This window comes from Meriones unguiculatus (genome assembly GCF_030254825.1).
Source record: "Meriones unguiculatus strain TT.TT164.6M chromosome X unlocalized genomic scaffold, Bangor_MerUng_6.1 ChrX_unordered_Scaffold_30, whole genome shotgun sequence".
Classification (NCBI taxonomy): Eukaryota; Metazoa; Chordata; class Mammalia; order Rodentia; family Muridae; genus Meriones; species Meriones unguiculatus.
The window spans coordinates 8,596,889-8,615,359 of NW_026843706.1; the positions used below are offsets into that span (position 1 = coordinate 8,596,889).

An 18,471-nucleotide genomic window follows, 5' to 3' on the forward strand; every position below is an offset into this window, starting at 1 on the left:
CATTATTTCCTTGGTTTTAGTAGTATTGCTAAAGTAGTATTGCTTTGTTTAAATGTACTACAATTTCTGTATCCATTCCTCAATTGAGGGACATCTGGGTTGTTTCCAAATTCTGGCTATTACAAATAAAGCTCTATGAACATGATTGAGTAAATGTCCTTGTTGTGTACTTGAGCATATTTTGGTTATATGCCTAGGAGTGGTATAGCTGTATATTGATCCAATTTTCTGAGAAAGTGCCACATTGATTTCCAAAGTGTTTGTACAAGATTATATTCCCACCAGCAATGGAGAAGGGTTCTCCTTTTTCCACATCCTCTCCAGCATATGTTGTCACTTGAGTTTTTGATTTTAGTTATTCTGATGGGTGTAAGATGAAATCTCAGGGCTGTTTTGATTTGCATTTTCCTGATGACAAAGGATGTTGAGAATTTCTTTAAGTGTTTCTGTGCTTTTCGATATTCCTCTAACGTGATTTCTCTTTTTAGCTCTCTACCCCATTTTTTATTTAGATTAGTTATTTTTTTGCTGTTTAACTTCTTGAGTTCTTTGTATATTCAGGATATTAGCCCTCTGTCAGATACAGGGCTGGTGAAGATCCTTTCTCAATCTATAAGCTGTCATTTTGTTTTGACAGCAATGTCCTTTGCTTTACAGAAGCTTTTTGGTTTCATGAAGATACTATTATTGTTGTTGTTGTTGTTGTTATTTACAATTTATTCACTTTGTATCCTGGCAGCAGCCTCTTTCCTCATGGCCATACCCTTCCTCCCTCTTCCCCTCCTATGTCCACTGTTAGTGAAGGTCCTCTTCCCAAAGTACCTGACCCTAGCCTATCAGGTCTCATCAGGACTGTCTGGATTATCTTTCTTAGTGGTCTATTTAAGGCCATCCTACCATGGGGGAGGTGATCTCAGAGCAGGCAACTGAGTTCATGCTAGAAGCTATCCCTGCTTCCTTTTCTAGGGAATCCTCATGGAGAGTGAGCTGCCTATGGGCTATTTCTGAGCAGGGAGTCTATGTCCTCTTCACGCATGGTCCTTGGTTGATTCATCTGTTGATACCTTGCTTGGTAGAGTCTTTCAGAGGCCCTCTGTGGTAGGTTCCTATCCTGTTCCCTATCTTCTTCCTCTTCCAATTTCTACTCTGTTTGCTGTTCTGGGTTAGGATTAAGCATATTCCCTAGGGTTCTTCTTGTTATTTAGCTTCCTTAGGACTAGAGATTTCAGTATGTTTATATAATATTATATGTGTTATATCCACTTTTAAGTAAATGTATACCATGTGTGTCTTTCTGCTTCTGGGTTACCTCACTCAGTATGAACTTTTCTAGTTCCATCCATTTGCCTGCAACTTTTATGATTACATTGTTTTTAAATAATGACCATACCACCCTGAATGTGTTGATCTCGTCTGATCTCAGAAGCTAAGCAAGGTCGGACCTGGTTAATATGTGGTTGGGAGACACAGAATTATATTCAAAAATCAATTCCATTAGTTCCTGGCTTATATACCTTGATGGATTTGGCTTGCTAATATTTTGTTGAAATTTTTGCACATATATTTATGTGCTATATCCATCTATAATTTTACATTTTTGTAATATCTTTCAGTTTGTTACTGAACTCTTAGATGTAGGAAATATTCTCATTTTCATATAATTTTTTAATTTTTTGAACCAAATCAGAAGACCATTTCTTTTACTTATATATTGGGTAGAATTTTCCAGTAAAATCATCAAATCTTCATGACCTTACATTTTGAAGGTTATTAGTGATTTAATAATTTACTTAATCAGTATGAAACTATTAATTGTATAAGTTGAGTAGGAGTATGTCTTTAAAGAAATTAGTCTGTTTCATGTAACTACTTAATATTGTGGATAATTAAAATGTTCCTGTTATTACTTCTATCCATGTGACCAGTGTTTTTATTTTAATACTGTCTTAATTTTGGACTACATTTCTTAATATTGTGTTCAATTTCTTTCAACCAAAATTAATCAAAAGAGATGGGGAAGGACACTTCATACTCATCAAGGGAAAATTTCACCAGGAAGACATCACAATTCTGAACATCTATGCCCCAAATACAAGAGCACCCACATTTGTAAAAGAAACATTGATAAAATTTAAACCACATATAGATCCCCACACATTGATAGTGGGAGACTTCAACACCCCACTTTCAACAAAGGACAGGTCAACAAAACAGAAATTAAACAAAGAAACAATATCTCTGACAGAGGTCATGAATCAAATGGACCTCACAGACATTTACAGAACCTTACACCCAAACACAAAAGAATTTACCTTCTCAGCACCTCATGGAACTTTCTCCAAAACAGACCATATAATTGGTCACAAAGCAAGCCTCAACAGATACAAGAAGATTGAAATAATCCCTTGTATCTTGTCTGATCACCATTGAATAACGTTGGACTTCAACAACAACAGAAATAGCAAAAAGCCTACACACACATGGAAACTGAACAACTTGTTACTAAATGACAGCTGGGTCAGGGAAGAAATAAAGAAAGCAATTTAATTTTTTAAGTATAGATTTTCAAACTACATTTCTGTTATTGTTTTTCACTTTCTTTTTTGTTGTATAAGGTAACATACTCCATATGTTTTCTTTCTTCTTTTGTTGTTGTTAAGGAGTATTGTTTGGCACAGAATACTGTTAGCTTTGGGGCATCTTCCATATAAGCCTGAGAGGGAAGTGTTGAGTACAGAGAGGCTGTTGTTGAATACAGTAATCTATAAATGTCAACTATGTCAAAGTTACTTGACGGTGCTGTTCAGATCAATTGTATTCTTAATGATTTTGTGCCTGTTTGACCTATCTATTCATTACTGAAAGATATAAATTAAAATCTGTGACTTTAACAGTAATTTTGTCTCTTTTTTTAGGTTTCTTTTTTTATTTTATTATTATTATTTTTTTATCAGTTACATTTTATTAACTCTGTATCCCAGCCGTGTCCCGATCCCTCATTCCCTCCCAGTCCCTCCCTCCCTCCCTCATCTCCACCGTGCCCCTTTCCAAGTCCACTGATAGGGGGGACCTCCTCCCCATTCATCTGATCCTGTTTTATCAGGTATCTTCAGGACTGCCTGCAAAGCCCTCCTCTGTGGCCTAACAGGACTGCTCCTCCCTTCGGGGGTGGGGAGACCAAAGAGCCAGTCATTGAGTTCCTGTTAGAAATAGTCCTTGTTCCCCTCACTTTGGGAAACCAATTGGTTACTGAGCTACAGGCTACATCTGAGTGGAGGTTCTAGGTTATAACCATACATGGTCCTTGGTTGAATGTCAGTCTCAGAAAAGACCCTGTGCCCAAATATAATTTTGTCTCTTTAACCTTTGTTATCATCTCCTTTTATCTCACACATTTTAACACTATCTAATTAAGCATATACATATTTATGATATTATTCCTATTAGGATAATTTGTATTTTAGTATTAGTGTATTCATTGATCTGAAATTTACATTTACAAATATTTATCTGAAATTTACATTTTTCTGGCTTTAAATTTTAGTATCTGTATGTTACATCACAATACAGTGCTTTATAATGAATCTTAGTCTTTTTTATTCAGATCCATTTCATTTTTATTATGAACAAACACAAACTCATTTGAGTAGGAATACTTTCAGAGTTGATATTGATCAAACTTATTAGATTATAAACAACCCCTGTTGCACATAATAAAGGAAAAATCCCACCCAAGGAAAGAAATAGTGTCCTGCATGTTTTCATAGCAATGAATATACCTTATCTAACTCATCCACTCAGTCCCTCAAAAGAATGATGTGGATTAACAATGTCATTTGGGACATAGGCACATGTAAAATCCATGGTGGACAGTTACTATGAAAATGTGCAGGACTTAAATATTCCTCTGCTGAGTATCCTCAAAAATTTTATAAAGAGCATTATGTTATGCTCAAACCTACCCACTGAGTTAGGTCAGGATTATTATCCCAGTCTCACAGAAGTAATACTGAGTCACATTATTGTTAAATGATGTGTCCAGTGCTATGTATGGTTCAAGTTTGTCCCTAAGTCAGGGATGGTTTGGAAACTTAATCCCCAATGCAAACATGTTCGCAGCTGGGTGCATTAAGAGCTGCTTAGATCAGGAGGGATCTTCCCTCTTTAACTTCCTTACTCAAGGAGTGAATTCATTATTGTCAAGAGTAGGGCCTGATAAAAATGAACAAATAAACAACAACAAATAAAAACAGAGGGGTAGGAGGCCCTGGCTTTCTCCAACAACATAACATGGCCAACTTTATTTTAAATTTAATTTAATTTTATATTTATTTATTACAATTTATTCACTGTGTATCCCCACTGCAGCCCCCTTCCTCATGTATTCCCAGTCCCACCCACCCTCCCTCTTCTCTTCTTATGCCCTTTTCCTAGTCCCCTGATAGGGGAGGAACTCCTCCCCTTCTATTTGACCCTAGCCTATCAGGTCTCATCAAGGCTGGCTGCATCATCTTCCTCTGTAGCCTGGCAACACTGTACCCCCCCAGGGGGAGGTGATTAGATTGCCAGCCACTGAGTTCGAGAGAGAGAGCCTGTGATTCTTTTACTAGGGAAACCCACTTGGAAACTTAGCAGCCAATGGGCTTCCTTTGAACAGGAGGTCTAGGTCCTCTCCATGCATGGTCCTTAGTTGGAGTATTGGTCTCTGCAGGCCCACCTGGGCCCAGGTATTTGGCAAACACTTTCCTTACATTTCTATATACTAATGTATTTCAACTAAAAGAAGACTCACAGGATTACTAGCAAACCATGAAAGAAAAGCTTTCACTTTAAATGCTACCACCAGCTTTTAAAATCTTAAATAAATAGCAAAACTTACAAATCACTTGCGTTCAAATTATTTCCACCATCCCTAAGCAATGGACACTTCATTCAAAAAAGTTCCCGAAATGAAGCTCCCAAAGGGAAGACTGCAAGTCAGTTTCCATCCTGCCACTTATAGGCTCTGTGTTTTTTTTAGGGGTGAACAGAGGAAAGCTCAGGTTCACAAGGAACACTGGTTAGGAAAGAGGTAAGGCACCCAGGTCAAATTTTAGAGTTTCACAAGGCAAGGGTGGTTAGAGAGTCACTATCAGGTCTGAGTTTCTTATTATTTTGTGACTTGACTGGAGCTTTACAATCTTGAAAGCAGTGTTCCTTATTGAGCTGGTACACCCTTACAGACAGATATTTATAATGGAGTCCTCAGCCATGGCATGGTTCAGATCCACTTGGCAGGCTCAGAAGAAAGTTGTTTTTACTTTTCACCCAGTAACCAGTGGAACTAAAATCATCCAAAATGCATTTCCAAAGAATAGGGCCAAAGGTCAACTAATATACTATAATCTTCAAAGAATTCTATTTTAATAAATGGTTAAAGGAAAATCCTGCCTTCACATGGGTGCACAGGTCCTGAAGCCTCTATTCAACTAACAAAGGAATATTATTCCCTCCAAACACTGGGGCTCAGAGGTATATACAGCATTTGGCATGCTACCTAGCCAGGATTGTGCATTGTTAATGGAGCTACAGGGATAGACATGCCAATTAACCTACTGAACAAAATCTTCTATGCAAAGTTAATGGCATCACAGATTTCCTCTTAGCTGAAGCTTTGCAGCAGGACATAGCTCCAGACCAGGGATTCAGACCGAGGCACTTAAGAACACAACGTCGGTTCTTGTGCTTCCCAATTAGTCAAGGCACCCCTCTCTTTCTACAAGAACCACACTGCCACCCAGGAGGACTGATTAGCCCAGGGAACTTTGCTGAATGAAAGCAGCATTGAGCATGCTCTGCCTTGACTCACATTGGAGGGTGAAAAAAAAAAGGAAAGAAAGAAAGAAAGAAACCTTGTCTTGTTTTTCTTGCTCTATCATTGGCACACTGGTATGGCACAATGGAACATTTGTTTTGGAATGACTCAAAGGACAAAGGGCCTCTCTGAGAAAAGGGATGTTTCTAGAAAGTTTGCCAAACTTTTTCTTTAAACTTCAGTGTCAGAAACCTGGGGAAGAGAGGTGGAGAAACTGACAACCACAGGAAAGGGATAGCCAGATCTACTTTACTATCAATACAGGATCTCTGCAAGAGAAAGCTGTTGGGACTGTGTGTCTTCTGCCTATAAAAATGCAGGACATTTCTACCTAGAGCAAGACTAAATGTCAAAAATGAAGGAGAAAAACAAACAAACAGAAAACAAAAAAGAACTACCCCAGTAAACAAAGATGGCTAGGGGAAAAGAGGCAGATGCGGTAGAGCTAAGAAATTTTGGTCATGTATCCCAGGCAGAGTCCTATATATAGACTGGATGGTCACAGAGCTGGAGGCATGCACCAGTACTGTAAGGAAAGCTTACTGCAAAGAGAAGTGGGACAGAAGAGAGCTAACATCTAACCTGCTCCTCTAGAGTGCCCCAAAACATTGTGATGGCTCCTGGCCATGGGCTCCCAGAAGCTCTACTTTGGAAAGTTACCAGGAGCTGCTTAGTGTCTTCCATCATACACTGCCCAACAGTGAGAGGAACATAGGATGTGCTCAGCATCTTTTTTTTTCTCTCTCTCCAGAGGGAAGCACTGAGTGTTTGTAGGATAAGGGTGGACTTGTTTTTTGTTGTTGTTGTTTTGTTTGTTTGTTTGATTTTTTTCCCTCTTCAGTTTTAACTGCAATTTGTAAATTCAACTCATAAAATCATCCCATTGCTGGTTGTATGGAAATGCCACAGCCATCCTTAATTTATGGGAAAACATAAGAACAGAATTTACGAAAAGTTGGGGCTGCAGCTCACAGAAAGCACAAAACTATGAGTGACTGTCTTTATCAATCCCAAACATGCCTCACTGAAAACCTCTTGCTCTGTATGTCCTTGTTATTATTTTATTCATTGATTTGAGAGAGGTTCTCACTATCTAGTCCTGTGGCCTTGAGCTCAGAGATTCATCTGCCTCTTTCTCCTAAGTGCTGTGATTTTAAGGTGTGCACCACCATGCCTGGCCCTACGTCCTTGTTATTAAAGGAAAAGGAAATCCCTTTTCAGCATAGACCACTTTTCCTACTAATTGTTTTTACTCCATTATTATTATTTTTTTTTAAATTTTCAGCCCTAGACTACTCTGATATATGTGTCACCAAGTCCCAACGTTGTCACCTACTCAGAATTAGGAGAGAAGGCATGCTGTGTGGGAAGGCTCCACGCCTGAGCACAAGAGATACCCCTCTCCCACATCTCTAAAGAATCACAGCCTGTGTGTTGAATTTGGCCCCTTAACACTGACCTGCTTTGCAAGATCTCTGCCAAATAAAACTATGTTTCCATTCCACCTGGCAAAGCCTGGGCTAAAAATAACAGAAGTCTCTGAAGATTTTCTTGTACCTTTAACTCAGAACAGCTTAAGAAGAATTGGGGGTAGGGCACAGACTTTACTTTAGACCTTTGAAAAGTTGGTATACTCTGGAAGGTGAGCGCTGACCTATGGCTGAGCAGCTGCTGGCTTGGGAGGCATTGAGAAATGAGGTCAACAGGGACAAAGAAAAAAAAAGATAATGGGAAAGAAAAGAGAAGGGAAGATCAGCTTAGCATCAAAAGGAAGAGCAGCTGACTTTCTATACACTTGCCCTTTTACAAGACCATACCAGAATGGGTTAATGTCATCATTTTAGCATCTGGGTAGCAATACTCAGTAGGTAATTAACAGAAAGTTAAGCCTCTGCCAAGCTGGGTTTTGGATTAGAAACCAGAAGATCCAAAACTCCGCCACTCTTGCAGCTTCTAACTCCAGTCCATTTAATCCTGGGTAGGACATTGGCCTTCAACATTTTCTTCCGGTCATAAGCTAAGCTGTGGGCAGCCATTCAGTCCATGAAGAATGTGATGAAGTTGACCTGCCAGTGGTATTAACTGGCAGAGTAGTCATAGGGGAAGGCATAATGGTAGTTGTGGAAGCCCTTGTTCAAATCTACCGTTGAAACCAAGATGTTCTGCATAGAGCTGATGTTCTTGTTATAGGGGCGATATTGGTAGAGGTGGGCAACACTGTTCACCAGCCAGGTGGCACTGAGCACTACAGCATATCGCAAGAAGGTCCTAAAGCACAAGCTGTTCACAAATGTTTCGTCCCCGAAATACCAGGGCACAGGCATGGGCAGGATGAAGCACATAAGCAGGAGCCCGGGCTTGTAGTACCTCCTCTGGAACATCACCAGCTTCTCAGCTTTTAAGTTAGACGTGTCCAGTTTCCTGCCCTTCCCTTTGACAGCCAAGTGTTTGCGCACCAGCAGCCAACCCACGTGAGAGAAGAAAAAGCCACGCTAAGAATTGTGAGAGTTGGCGTGCATCTCTGAGAACTTGTGGTGGTCTCAGTGATCTCGGGCCCATTCATACACATCATTCTGGAAAGTCATGGTGTTGGTGTTGATGAGGAAGATTCTCAAGGGCAGCCAGGCCTTGTAAGTCCTGTGGCTCCACAGGCTATGAGCCCTGGTTGTTGAGCCCCGGGCACTGATTACATAGTGCAGGTATGCGAAGAGTCAGGTGTAGACTTTGCAGAAGGAAACCGTATGATCCCTTATAAGGATCCCAGCATGCAGCAGCCCTGTAAGGATGAAGTTTCTCCATATGTACTCCAGCTTGGGCAGGGGCCCCTCCTCATCCTGGTAGGTGGGGTGTCTCAGTGATCTTTCAGTTCAGGAGGAACATCTGATCCCCAGTGGTGAATATTCTTTTCAAATTTCTCTCCTCCATTATGCTGTCCCCAGAGGGAGACGTTGTGTTGGTGGTGGAGGCTGAGTAAAAGCCTGATATCTCTGGCAGTATGTGGGCTGGCATCTTGGTGTAGGATGCTGTTCCCAGGGGTGAGAATGTGTGGCAAGCTTCAGACCTCGGTTGACTGAAGTTTCTGCAGCCAGCTGGGCTGTAAAAGCCCTAAGCCAGAGCTGGCATTGGGGTAATAGTCTCTTGTATTTATTTAGGTTCATTTTGTTGAGCAATGACCAGATTAAAAATCAAAAGCTGTCTGGCCAAGGCAGCCGCAGGTGGAGATAAGTATAGGAAATGAGAGGACTCCAAAATCACAGCTTGCAGCCACCAGTGTCCAGGAATACGAATAATGCCTCTACCTTAGTCTTTATATTTTAATTCTTTCCATTGGTAACATTTGTTCTATTTACATTAAAAGCCACTGTCTTTTACATTTTTGATAATTATTAGTCTTTCTGGGTGTGTATCTGATCATATATGCCTGTACAATTGTTGTGAGGTGTTATTCAAACTTGGTAGAAGATTCCTTTAGCCAATGAGTCATCATATCAGCCCTATCTCTTTTAATTGGTGTATTTAGCCAATCACATTTCAAATAAACATCAGCACAATTAGTTTACTATGTAGTTAATTTATATTCATTGTAATTATTCTTTGCAGAGAGGAAGCAAAAGTCTTTGCATTTATTATTGTCTAAATTATAAATTAATGTTTCTCCTCATTTAGAAAGACAGATGGGATGTGCATTGAACTTATGACAGGAGTCTACTGAGTGCATCTGAAAGACTCTAACTAGCAGTGTTTTCAAAGTAAAGACTCATGACCAAACCCTCAGCAGAGTACAGGGAATCATATGAAAGAAGGGGAGTTAGTATGATGGGAAAAGGATAGGAGCTCCACAAGGACCAAATATATCTGGGCACAGGGTCTTTTCTGAGACTGACATTCAACCAAGGACCATGTATGGATATAACCTAGAACCTCCGCTCAGATGTAGCCTGTGGTAGCTCAGTAACCAATTGGTTTCCCAAAGTGAGGGGAACAAGGACTATTTCTAACATGAACTCAATGACTGGCTCTTTGGCCTCCCCAACCCCCAAGGGAGGAGCAGGCCTGTTAGGCCACAGAGGAGGGCTTTGCAGCCAGTCCTGAAGATACCTGATAAAACAGGATCAGATGCATGGGGAAGAGGTCCCCCCCCATCAGTGGACTTGGAAAGGGGCATGGTGGAGATGAGGGAGGGAGGGAGGGAGGGAGGGAGGGACTGGGAGGGAATGAGGGATCAGGACACGGCTGGGATACAGAGTTAATAAAATGTAACTGATAAGAAAAAAATAAAATTAAAAAAAATTAAAAAATAATTAATTAATTAATGTTTCTAAGGAGGTGTACATATATATTTCTGGAAGTGGAAGTCTTGAACATCACATCTAGTTTTTTTTGTAAAGAAACTATTGCCTACCAGAATCATACAAGTATATATGTATAATAGTGATTCCTGGCACCTTTAAATCAACAAGCATCAATTTTGTAAATTATAAATTTGAAAGATATTTTATCTTTTCCATTCTTTTGAACATTTTAATGTTGCAAGAAGTGCATTTAATTTGATCTTAATCTGCAATCCAGATTAGTCTAACCTTGGATAAATGTATTGAATTCCTAAAAAAGTCACCCAATGACATTTGTGTGAAATAATCAATGATGCCTTCTCTCTGCTAATGAATATTTTTTATGATCATTTGCATTCAGAATTCAAAGTATTTTCTTAAAGCATTTTGAAGTATATTGACGATGTTTTTTTTTATTTTCTGCATCCTTTTTTCTGGATATGGCAAAACATGGCCCTTTGTAAATTTGCAAAATCATCAAAAGTCCTCAATCTACTTTTCCACAAAAAGGTAACATAAGCTTGATGGTAAATTCTTATAACTGTGAACCCTGAAATTTTATCAAGTCTTCAATTTTTTTCTTTCCATACCATGTAAAAAATTACCCCACAATTACTTATTACACTTTAAATATTGTGATTTGACCAAGGTAATACCACCTTTTGATGCTAACTGGATCAAACACAAAGGAATAATGACTTTATTTGAAATGAACAAATAAAACACTCCTAATAATCTGTTCTTCCCACGAAGTCAAAGAATGCCTGCTTTAAGTAGTAGTGATTATAACACAAAACACAACTTGCTGTTATTTGATTATCCAACTTGAAGAAATTGGTTCCTTCTTTATTTTCGAAAATCAAACTCTTTTAAGGGACCTTCTTTTTGATATGAGAATAATTGACCCTTTTAGTTTTTTTCAGTCCAATATGAAAACATATTCCTGATACATGTTAAATTTGTAGCAACAAAAATAACTTTTCATAAAGTTAATAAAAGCAAATATAAGGAATCTACATCAGTATTCTTATTTCACGAGTCAGTAAATATTTACTTGTTTTTCACTATATTACACAAAATGAGCAAGCAGAGCTATCTACTACAATACAATATCACAAAAGCAGGAGTAGATTTTAAAAACACAACTAAGCAGCTCTTTTATATCAAAGAACTATATTCACCAAAAAATATATGATTTTCATTTAAAAGCAAAGGAAAGAATGGAAGAGAGAGAGAGAGAGAGAGAGAGAGAGAGAGAGAGAGAGAGAGAAAGGAAGGAAGGAAGGAAGGAAGGAAGGAAGGAAGGAAGGAAGGAAGGAAGAAAAGGGGGTTTGAAAGATGTTGGGATCAGTTTTACACTACATTTCCTTTCCTAGAACTGTTTGACTATGGCAAGTCTAAGACAGATGAGAAATGTAGATAACAGTGTCTGCTTAAGTGTTCTTATGAGTAACACTAATTCATCACTGTCTAATAGCTAATAGATTTAGAGTGGCTGCATTAAAACAACACATGCAGTATTTTTTCAAAAGAATGTAATTTGTCTTGTTTTTGTCATGTTGGCAATGGAAAGGAGTTTTATTTTGATAAAGGTTACAACATTTATTAGGAGGAGATATCTGATGGCATTAAAAGGTCTTTCTCAAAGCAATTTCAGATACCAAAATTACATACTGAGGCTAACCCTCTTGACACAGTACCAAATATTTTATAGAGGTAGTATAGAATAGTAATGGGTCATTATTTTTTAACAAATGAAATGAATGTCTAGTCCTTATTGAATGAATGTTATTCCAAACTAGATGAGAATTATTTGAAATAGAACAGAAAGTGTTTCTTTAATTTATGTAATACATATGGTGTATCTGGGTGTATATATAATATGATATATCTGGTGTATAGGTGTATATATATGGTGTATCTGGGAGGTCTGCTCTTTTCTGAAGTGAAATAGGTGAGTATATTTAGAGACGAGAAGAGGTATGGGAAAGAATGGGTGGAGAAGAGGGAGAGGAAACTACAGTGAGGATGTATGTAAGAGAGAATAAGAAGAAGAAATAATCCCATGAGTCTTTAATATTTCCATTACAGAAGAACTAAAGTTTAAGTTTAGAACAGTAATACATAGAGGCATGTCAAGCCATCTGCAAGTTATGGATTTAAATGGAATGCTCAGGAAATTATATTCTTTTTTACAAAAAAAAATGTTATTTTTTCCTGGAAATTATTTGGTCCATATAATAGTGTCTCAATATTGTTACCATTACAATTAAAACAAAATCTATAAAAAAGTTTTCATACTGAAAAACCACAGATTTTACATGTATCAATAATTTATTTGAATTTGAATTAAAGTATTGGTGATACCTCTATGTTGGACTGTTTTCTCTGATACAAGTCCTCTTACAAAATGGTCTCTGTTTCTGTGATTCATCTTTATGTTGTAACTAAATTTTCACTCCTTTTGGAAAGTATCTGTAAAGTTCAGGCCATAAATTGACCCTTGCTGCCAAGCCTGATGATTCATCTTTATATTGTAACTGAATTTTCACTCCTTTTGGAAAGTATCTGTAAAGTTCAGGCCATAAATTGACCCTTATTACCAAGCCTGATGACCTGTATTCAGTCCCTGGAGACTACAGAGGTGAAAAGAAAACAATTTCAGCAAGTTGTCCTCTGAACTTTACACACATAATCTGGTATGGAAAAACCCATACTGCACACAAAATAAATAAATGAATGAATAAATAAATAAATAAATGTAAAATGTGTTTAAACACTTTTCGTTTTGAAATCTTTATTTTCTTAAATTTGAAACATATATTAATATTGATATCACATTAATGGGTCTCAAAACAAATTACATTTAAACCTTTTTGAATACTTATTTTGTAAATTATGTTGCTAAATAAAGATTATCACTAAAAATTCTAAGTTTTCTGTTTGTTTTCATTAGGTCTTTCCAGTAGGAAGTTTTTGTGGTTATTTTTTATTAAAAATAAATTTCTTATTGATTTATGCTATACTGTAGTCACTTTAAGTTTCGTGACAGATACTTTAACACTATTAAAAATAACAAATTATAAGAAAATATCCAGTAGCATAAATTTTTTTCTTAATGTGGATTTCTTAAGAACAATGTTATGATCCAAGAGGATGAGCAAAGAAATTAAGCAACTGAAAATTGATTGTAAGGATAGCTCCCTGGAAGTACTTTAAAATCATGAATCATATATATTTGACAAGAGATTATATGGCATTAGAATACAGAAATTATAATACCAGAAAGGGGCAAACGCATCACTTTAATCTATTTGTAAACTGATGAATTTCAGCTGTAGAAACTTGATTCTAAGCAACACATTCTATTTCCGGTTCCAAAATGCACTAAAATTTTTTGATTATACCTGATAATCTCTAATTCAGTTTCAATATAAGCCAGTGGTATTTCTTCCAATCAAAAGCAAGTTTCTCATTAAATGAGAGTGTCTTGTATCCTATATGATGCATGGCAACAAGGAGCATAAAGAACCAAATGAATAATACTTAGTGACAGTGGTAAGGACAGTATCTTCAGGGGCTCAGATAAATGGATTGTTTTTTGTTTGTTTGTTTGTTTAAGTGCTCACAGAAGAAATCTGGTGATGCAGCTTTGTCTGTTAGAAGCTTTGGTCTAGCTAGATGATGTAAGTTCTGTGTCTATAAAGTAGTGAAATCAAAGAAAAAGTAAACAGTCTGCTAAAAAAATGAATTGTAAATATTTTCTGAACGTGTACAATGTTGATATCATCATTAGTCTAATAATATACTCTGGTATGTACTCCTAAAAACTTGTATCATTTTACTAAGCGTTTTTACATATAAAACTGGAAAACAGAGGTTTTTTTTTTTTTTTTTTGGCTCTCCTTATGGAGCTTCAGTCCCCTCCAGGTCTTTCTATCTCTCCCTTCTTCCATAAGATTTCCTCCACTCTGCTGAAAATTTGGCTATGAGTCTCAGATTCTGTTTTGATAACCTGGCGGGTAGAGTCTTTCAGAGGACCCTTGTGGACTGATGAATCAACCAAGGGCCATGCATAGAGAAGACCTAGACCCATGTTCAGATGTAGCCCATGTGCAGTTCAGTCTGCATGTGGGTTCCCTAGTAACGACAGCAGGGACTGTCTCTCACATGGAGTCAGTGGCTGCCTCTTTGATCACTTCTTCCTTGTGAGGTGGCCTGCCTGGGACACAGAGAAAGAAGATCCAGACAACCCTGATGAGACCTGATAGTCTAGAGCCAGATAGTAGGGGGAGGAGGACCTCCTCTATCAGTGGAGTAAGGTAGGGACATAGTGGGGGAAGAGGGAGGGAGGGTGGGAATGAGAGAAGATGAGGGAGAGGACTACAGCTTGGATACAAAGTGAATAAATTGTAATCAGTAAGAATTATAAAGAAAAAATCATGAAAGTAAAAACGGATTTATAATAACTGGAAAAAGAAAAAAATAGTTTGGAAGTTATTCTGACTGTTGATAGAGATAGACTAGCCAAACAAATAAATGTTTCATTCCTTTCTTTATATTATTTTAGTATGCTTAATATAAAATTCTATGGGATGACAGTAAATACCCAGGTACTGTCTGGCTTAATTCACAAAGATGAGGCAAACATGTTCCTTACTCTCATAAAATTAATTCTCAGAAATTAAAATAGGAGATGAAAATAATCCACACATATCAAAAATCATAAATTATTTAGAAGATATCAAACATTCATCATATAGACATCTAGTATTGGATAAATTAAGAATATCTCAATTTCAATATTGTAAATCATTTCCCTAGCAATTAATCTAAAACCATACCTCCAACTTTATACTTTATTTCTCATAACAAAAGGGACATATGGGAAATAATCTGTATAATGAATTGCTTCAGAATATCAGCACGTACTATTTCATACCTAAAACTTCAATATTGAGACTTTATATAGCTTTTATTTACTAGTAGAGTTAAATGCCTATGCTTTTGATAGCACATACTACCTATTAAATACTTTGAATCTATAGGGCATTCATAAATACTGAGTAGTTTTTATTTAACCAAATCGAATCAAATAAGATTGGTATAAATATTTATAGTACTAATTATAGTTAACTAAATATGCAAGAGATATTATTTGTGTGTTCTGTGAGCATACATACATTATGAATTGTAAATGCATTAAATTAACCAATGGAAGCATGTATTGCTTGCATCTTCTCAATGGATTGTTAGAAATTTAACATCTGAAAAACAAAAATATTAAAAATTTATGCTTTAAGTTGGAAAACTAAATTATTATTTCTTTTTCATCCTTTTTGAAGGAGTTCGGCATTCTATAGATCTTGGCCTTTTTGAAGGAGTTTGGCATTCTATAGATCTTGGTAATATAATTGTCATAAGGAACTGACAGCCTCCAAAGTGTTGCACACTTTACTTCATAATTTGTCCACAGTACTAACAAGAGTTTTGAGAAAATTTGGTTAAAATAAAATATTTTGAATGTTTATAACATCCAGATACTGTTAAAAATTTATTAAATATATGGCCTAATTGGTTTCCCCAGAAATACTGAAGTGAATTGTTACTTTTACCTCTATATGATACATGACCTAACACAATTTATAAACAAGATTTGATCCAAACAAAGGGATCAACAGCTGTGCTGTTTTAAATCATATCATGCATTTTGAAATTTGCTTATTATTTGTAGATGGCATTATTGGATTATCTACATTATACCTTTGTAGGACTTAAATGAGTCACTATATGAAAAATAATTTACAGTAAAATGGCACCTTATAAATACTCAATGCTTTTTGCATATCTTCCACACTTCAACATTCATTTTCTACTGAGAATGAAAACAATAATACTTCACTAGCGTCTGAACAGTATGAAAGAAAAATATTAGTTAGCAGTTATTTTGAAGTAGTTAATAAAAAATTAAATGAAATAAGTTATTTATCTATAAAATGAAAACATTAAACTAAGAACTACTTAAGAGCACAGGCTGTTTTACAAAGGTTGATTGTGAGTGTTAATAACATCAAATTTCTTTTCTACAAATAGTTGCCATTAAATCAGATTGAGTTACTAAAATTTAGAGTAAAAAGTAGAGTAATTACAAAAAGCAGAAACGGACACTTCAAATGCCTTGGTTATTGATCCCAGAAATACTTTGTCAACAATGTTAGAAAACTCATTTTTTTTATGAAATCCTGGCTTTCTATTTTCTTTGCTTGAATAACCATTTGGACCTTTACACACTAGCAGTCTATAACTGTGTGATTAAATTTAAAGTTGAAGACATAGGCTTCCAAATACCTGGGCTCAAGGGGTTCTGCAGAGACTGATACTCCAACCAAGGACCATGCAAGGAAAGGACCTAGATCCCCTGTTCAAAGGAAGCCTATAGGCTGTTCAGTTTCCAAGTAAGTTCCCTAGTAAGGTGCACAGGAGCTCTCTCTGAGATGAACTCAGTGGCCAGCTCTTTGATCACCTGCCCCTGGTGCAGCCTTGCCAGGCCAGATGAAGATGATGCAGCCAGCCTAGAGGAGCACTGATGAGCTAGGCTCAGATAGAACAGGAGGACCTCCCCTATTAGGGAACCAGGGAAAAGGCATAGGGGGAGAAAAGGGAGGGTTGGAGGAACTGAGAGGATACAAGGGAAATGCAGCAGAGATACAATGTAAATAAATTGTAATAAACAAACAAACAAACAAACAAATAAAATGATATGGAGATTAGCCAGAAACCTTTCTTCTATCTAGGCTTATGATAATCTGGAAGTAGTATGCTCTACACTTGTCGGTGGGGACTGCCTGGGCACATCTACCCAAGATAGGCTTTTATGCTCTACCTCTGCAAGAATTGTGGCACTCAAACACCTGCAGAGGTTTCTAGGGGTGCTATATTTCATTTGGCCAGAGACATGGACTAAGATGTCTGCAGGTACAGCAGAGATGATACCATGTATTTTGGAGTGGCAGCTCATCCGAGGAACAGGTAGGTTTTAAAGTATAGATGACACATTACCTAGGGAAGTTTCATATATTCTAAGATTTTTTAAAAGATATATATTAAAGTCATAAAGTATAGCGGTAGCTTTTTCTTCTGAATTGGTAAAGTTATCATTTATGTCTTTTATTTCTATTATGTATTTATTATTTAAAACAAATTTTAAATTTAAATATATTTTGATCATCTTGTTCCACACTCCCCATTGCTTTCATATTGTCTTCTACTCTGTACACACTAAAATTTAATTCTTTCTGAAAAAAAAAACACAAAAATCCAATATAATAACCCTCTTCAAAAAAAAAAAAAAAAAAGAACAAGAAAACAAAATAAAACCATATAACCCCCAAGGAAGCAGTCATCAAAAGTCTTTCAAGAAGAAAAAAGCCCAGGTCCAGATAGTTTTAGCACAAATTTCCACCAGAGATCAAATACCAGAGCTAATACCAATACTTCCCAAACTATTCCACTAAACAGAAAATGAAGTAATGGCCGTCTTTAATGGCAGTTCATTTAGAGTCATTCCTAGTACAAAAAAAGATAAAGGTGCCTGATACACTAATGTTAAGCAGTTTTCAAACCTTAAAGGAGTGTTTATCCAGCCCCTCAACACCATCATATTTAGAATATGCAGCATCTGTGTTGGGAGTCATTGTAGAAGTGTTTTTCGTGGGCATGTGAAAAATAAAAATAAAAAAAAATGGTGTACTACCTATACTTTCTTCAAATTGCAGTAGAAAATATATAACAACATTTAAAAATTTTTAAGTATGAAATTTTGTGCCATAAACTGTTTTTACACTCTCACTGTTTGGTACCCACTGGCTCTATTCATCTCTTAAACTGAATTACTGTTTATAAGATGCATGATTTTCACCCAAATTATTGTTCTAGAACTTGTTGAAGAAGTCCCGTTAAATGTATATGTATATGAAACACAAAAGATTACCTTCAAAAAGGGAAAGCACTAGGTTACATCTTTCTAAGAACAAAAAAACTATTGACTTTAAGGCTATGAGTTCTATTTTGCTGTTGTTTCTTGTGACTTGCTTTTTCTAGGAATAAAAACGGCATGGTATTGGCATAGAAACAGAAAGGAGGATCAATGGAACCGAATAGAAGACCCAGAAATAAACCCACATGCCTATGAATAATTGATTTTTGACAAAGCAGCCAAAACCATTCAATGGAAAAAAGATAGCATCTTCAACAGGGTGCTGGTCTAATTGGATGTCTACATGCAGA

The 18,471-nt window shown here is 36.7% G+C and overlaps 1 protein-coding gene and 1 pseudogene across 4 annotated transcripts in view; one reads left to right on the forward strand and one right to left on the reverse strand.

The window, feature by feature from the left end:
* The window catches only part of Il1rapl1 (interleukin 1 receptor accessory protein like 1), a 1,800,273-nt gene that overhangs the window by 386,684 nt on the left and 1,395,118 nt on the right, over positions 1–18,471 (forward strand). The window lies entirely within an intron of this gene.
* LOC110540888 (stearoyl-CoA desaturase 2-like) lies at positions 7,738–8,863 on the reverse strand (annotated as a pseudogene).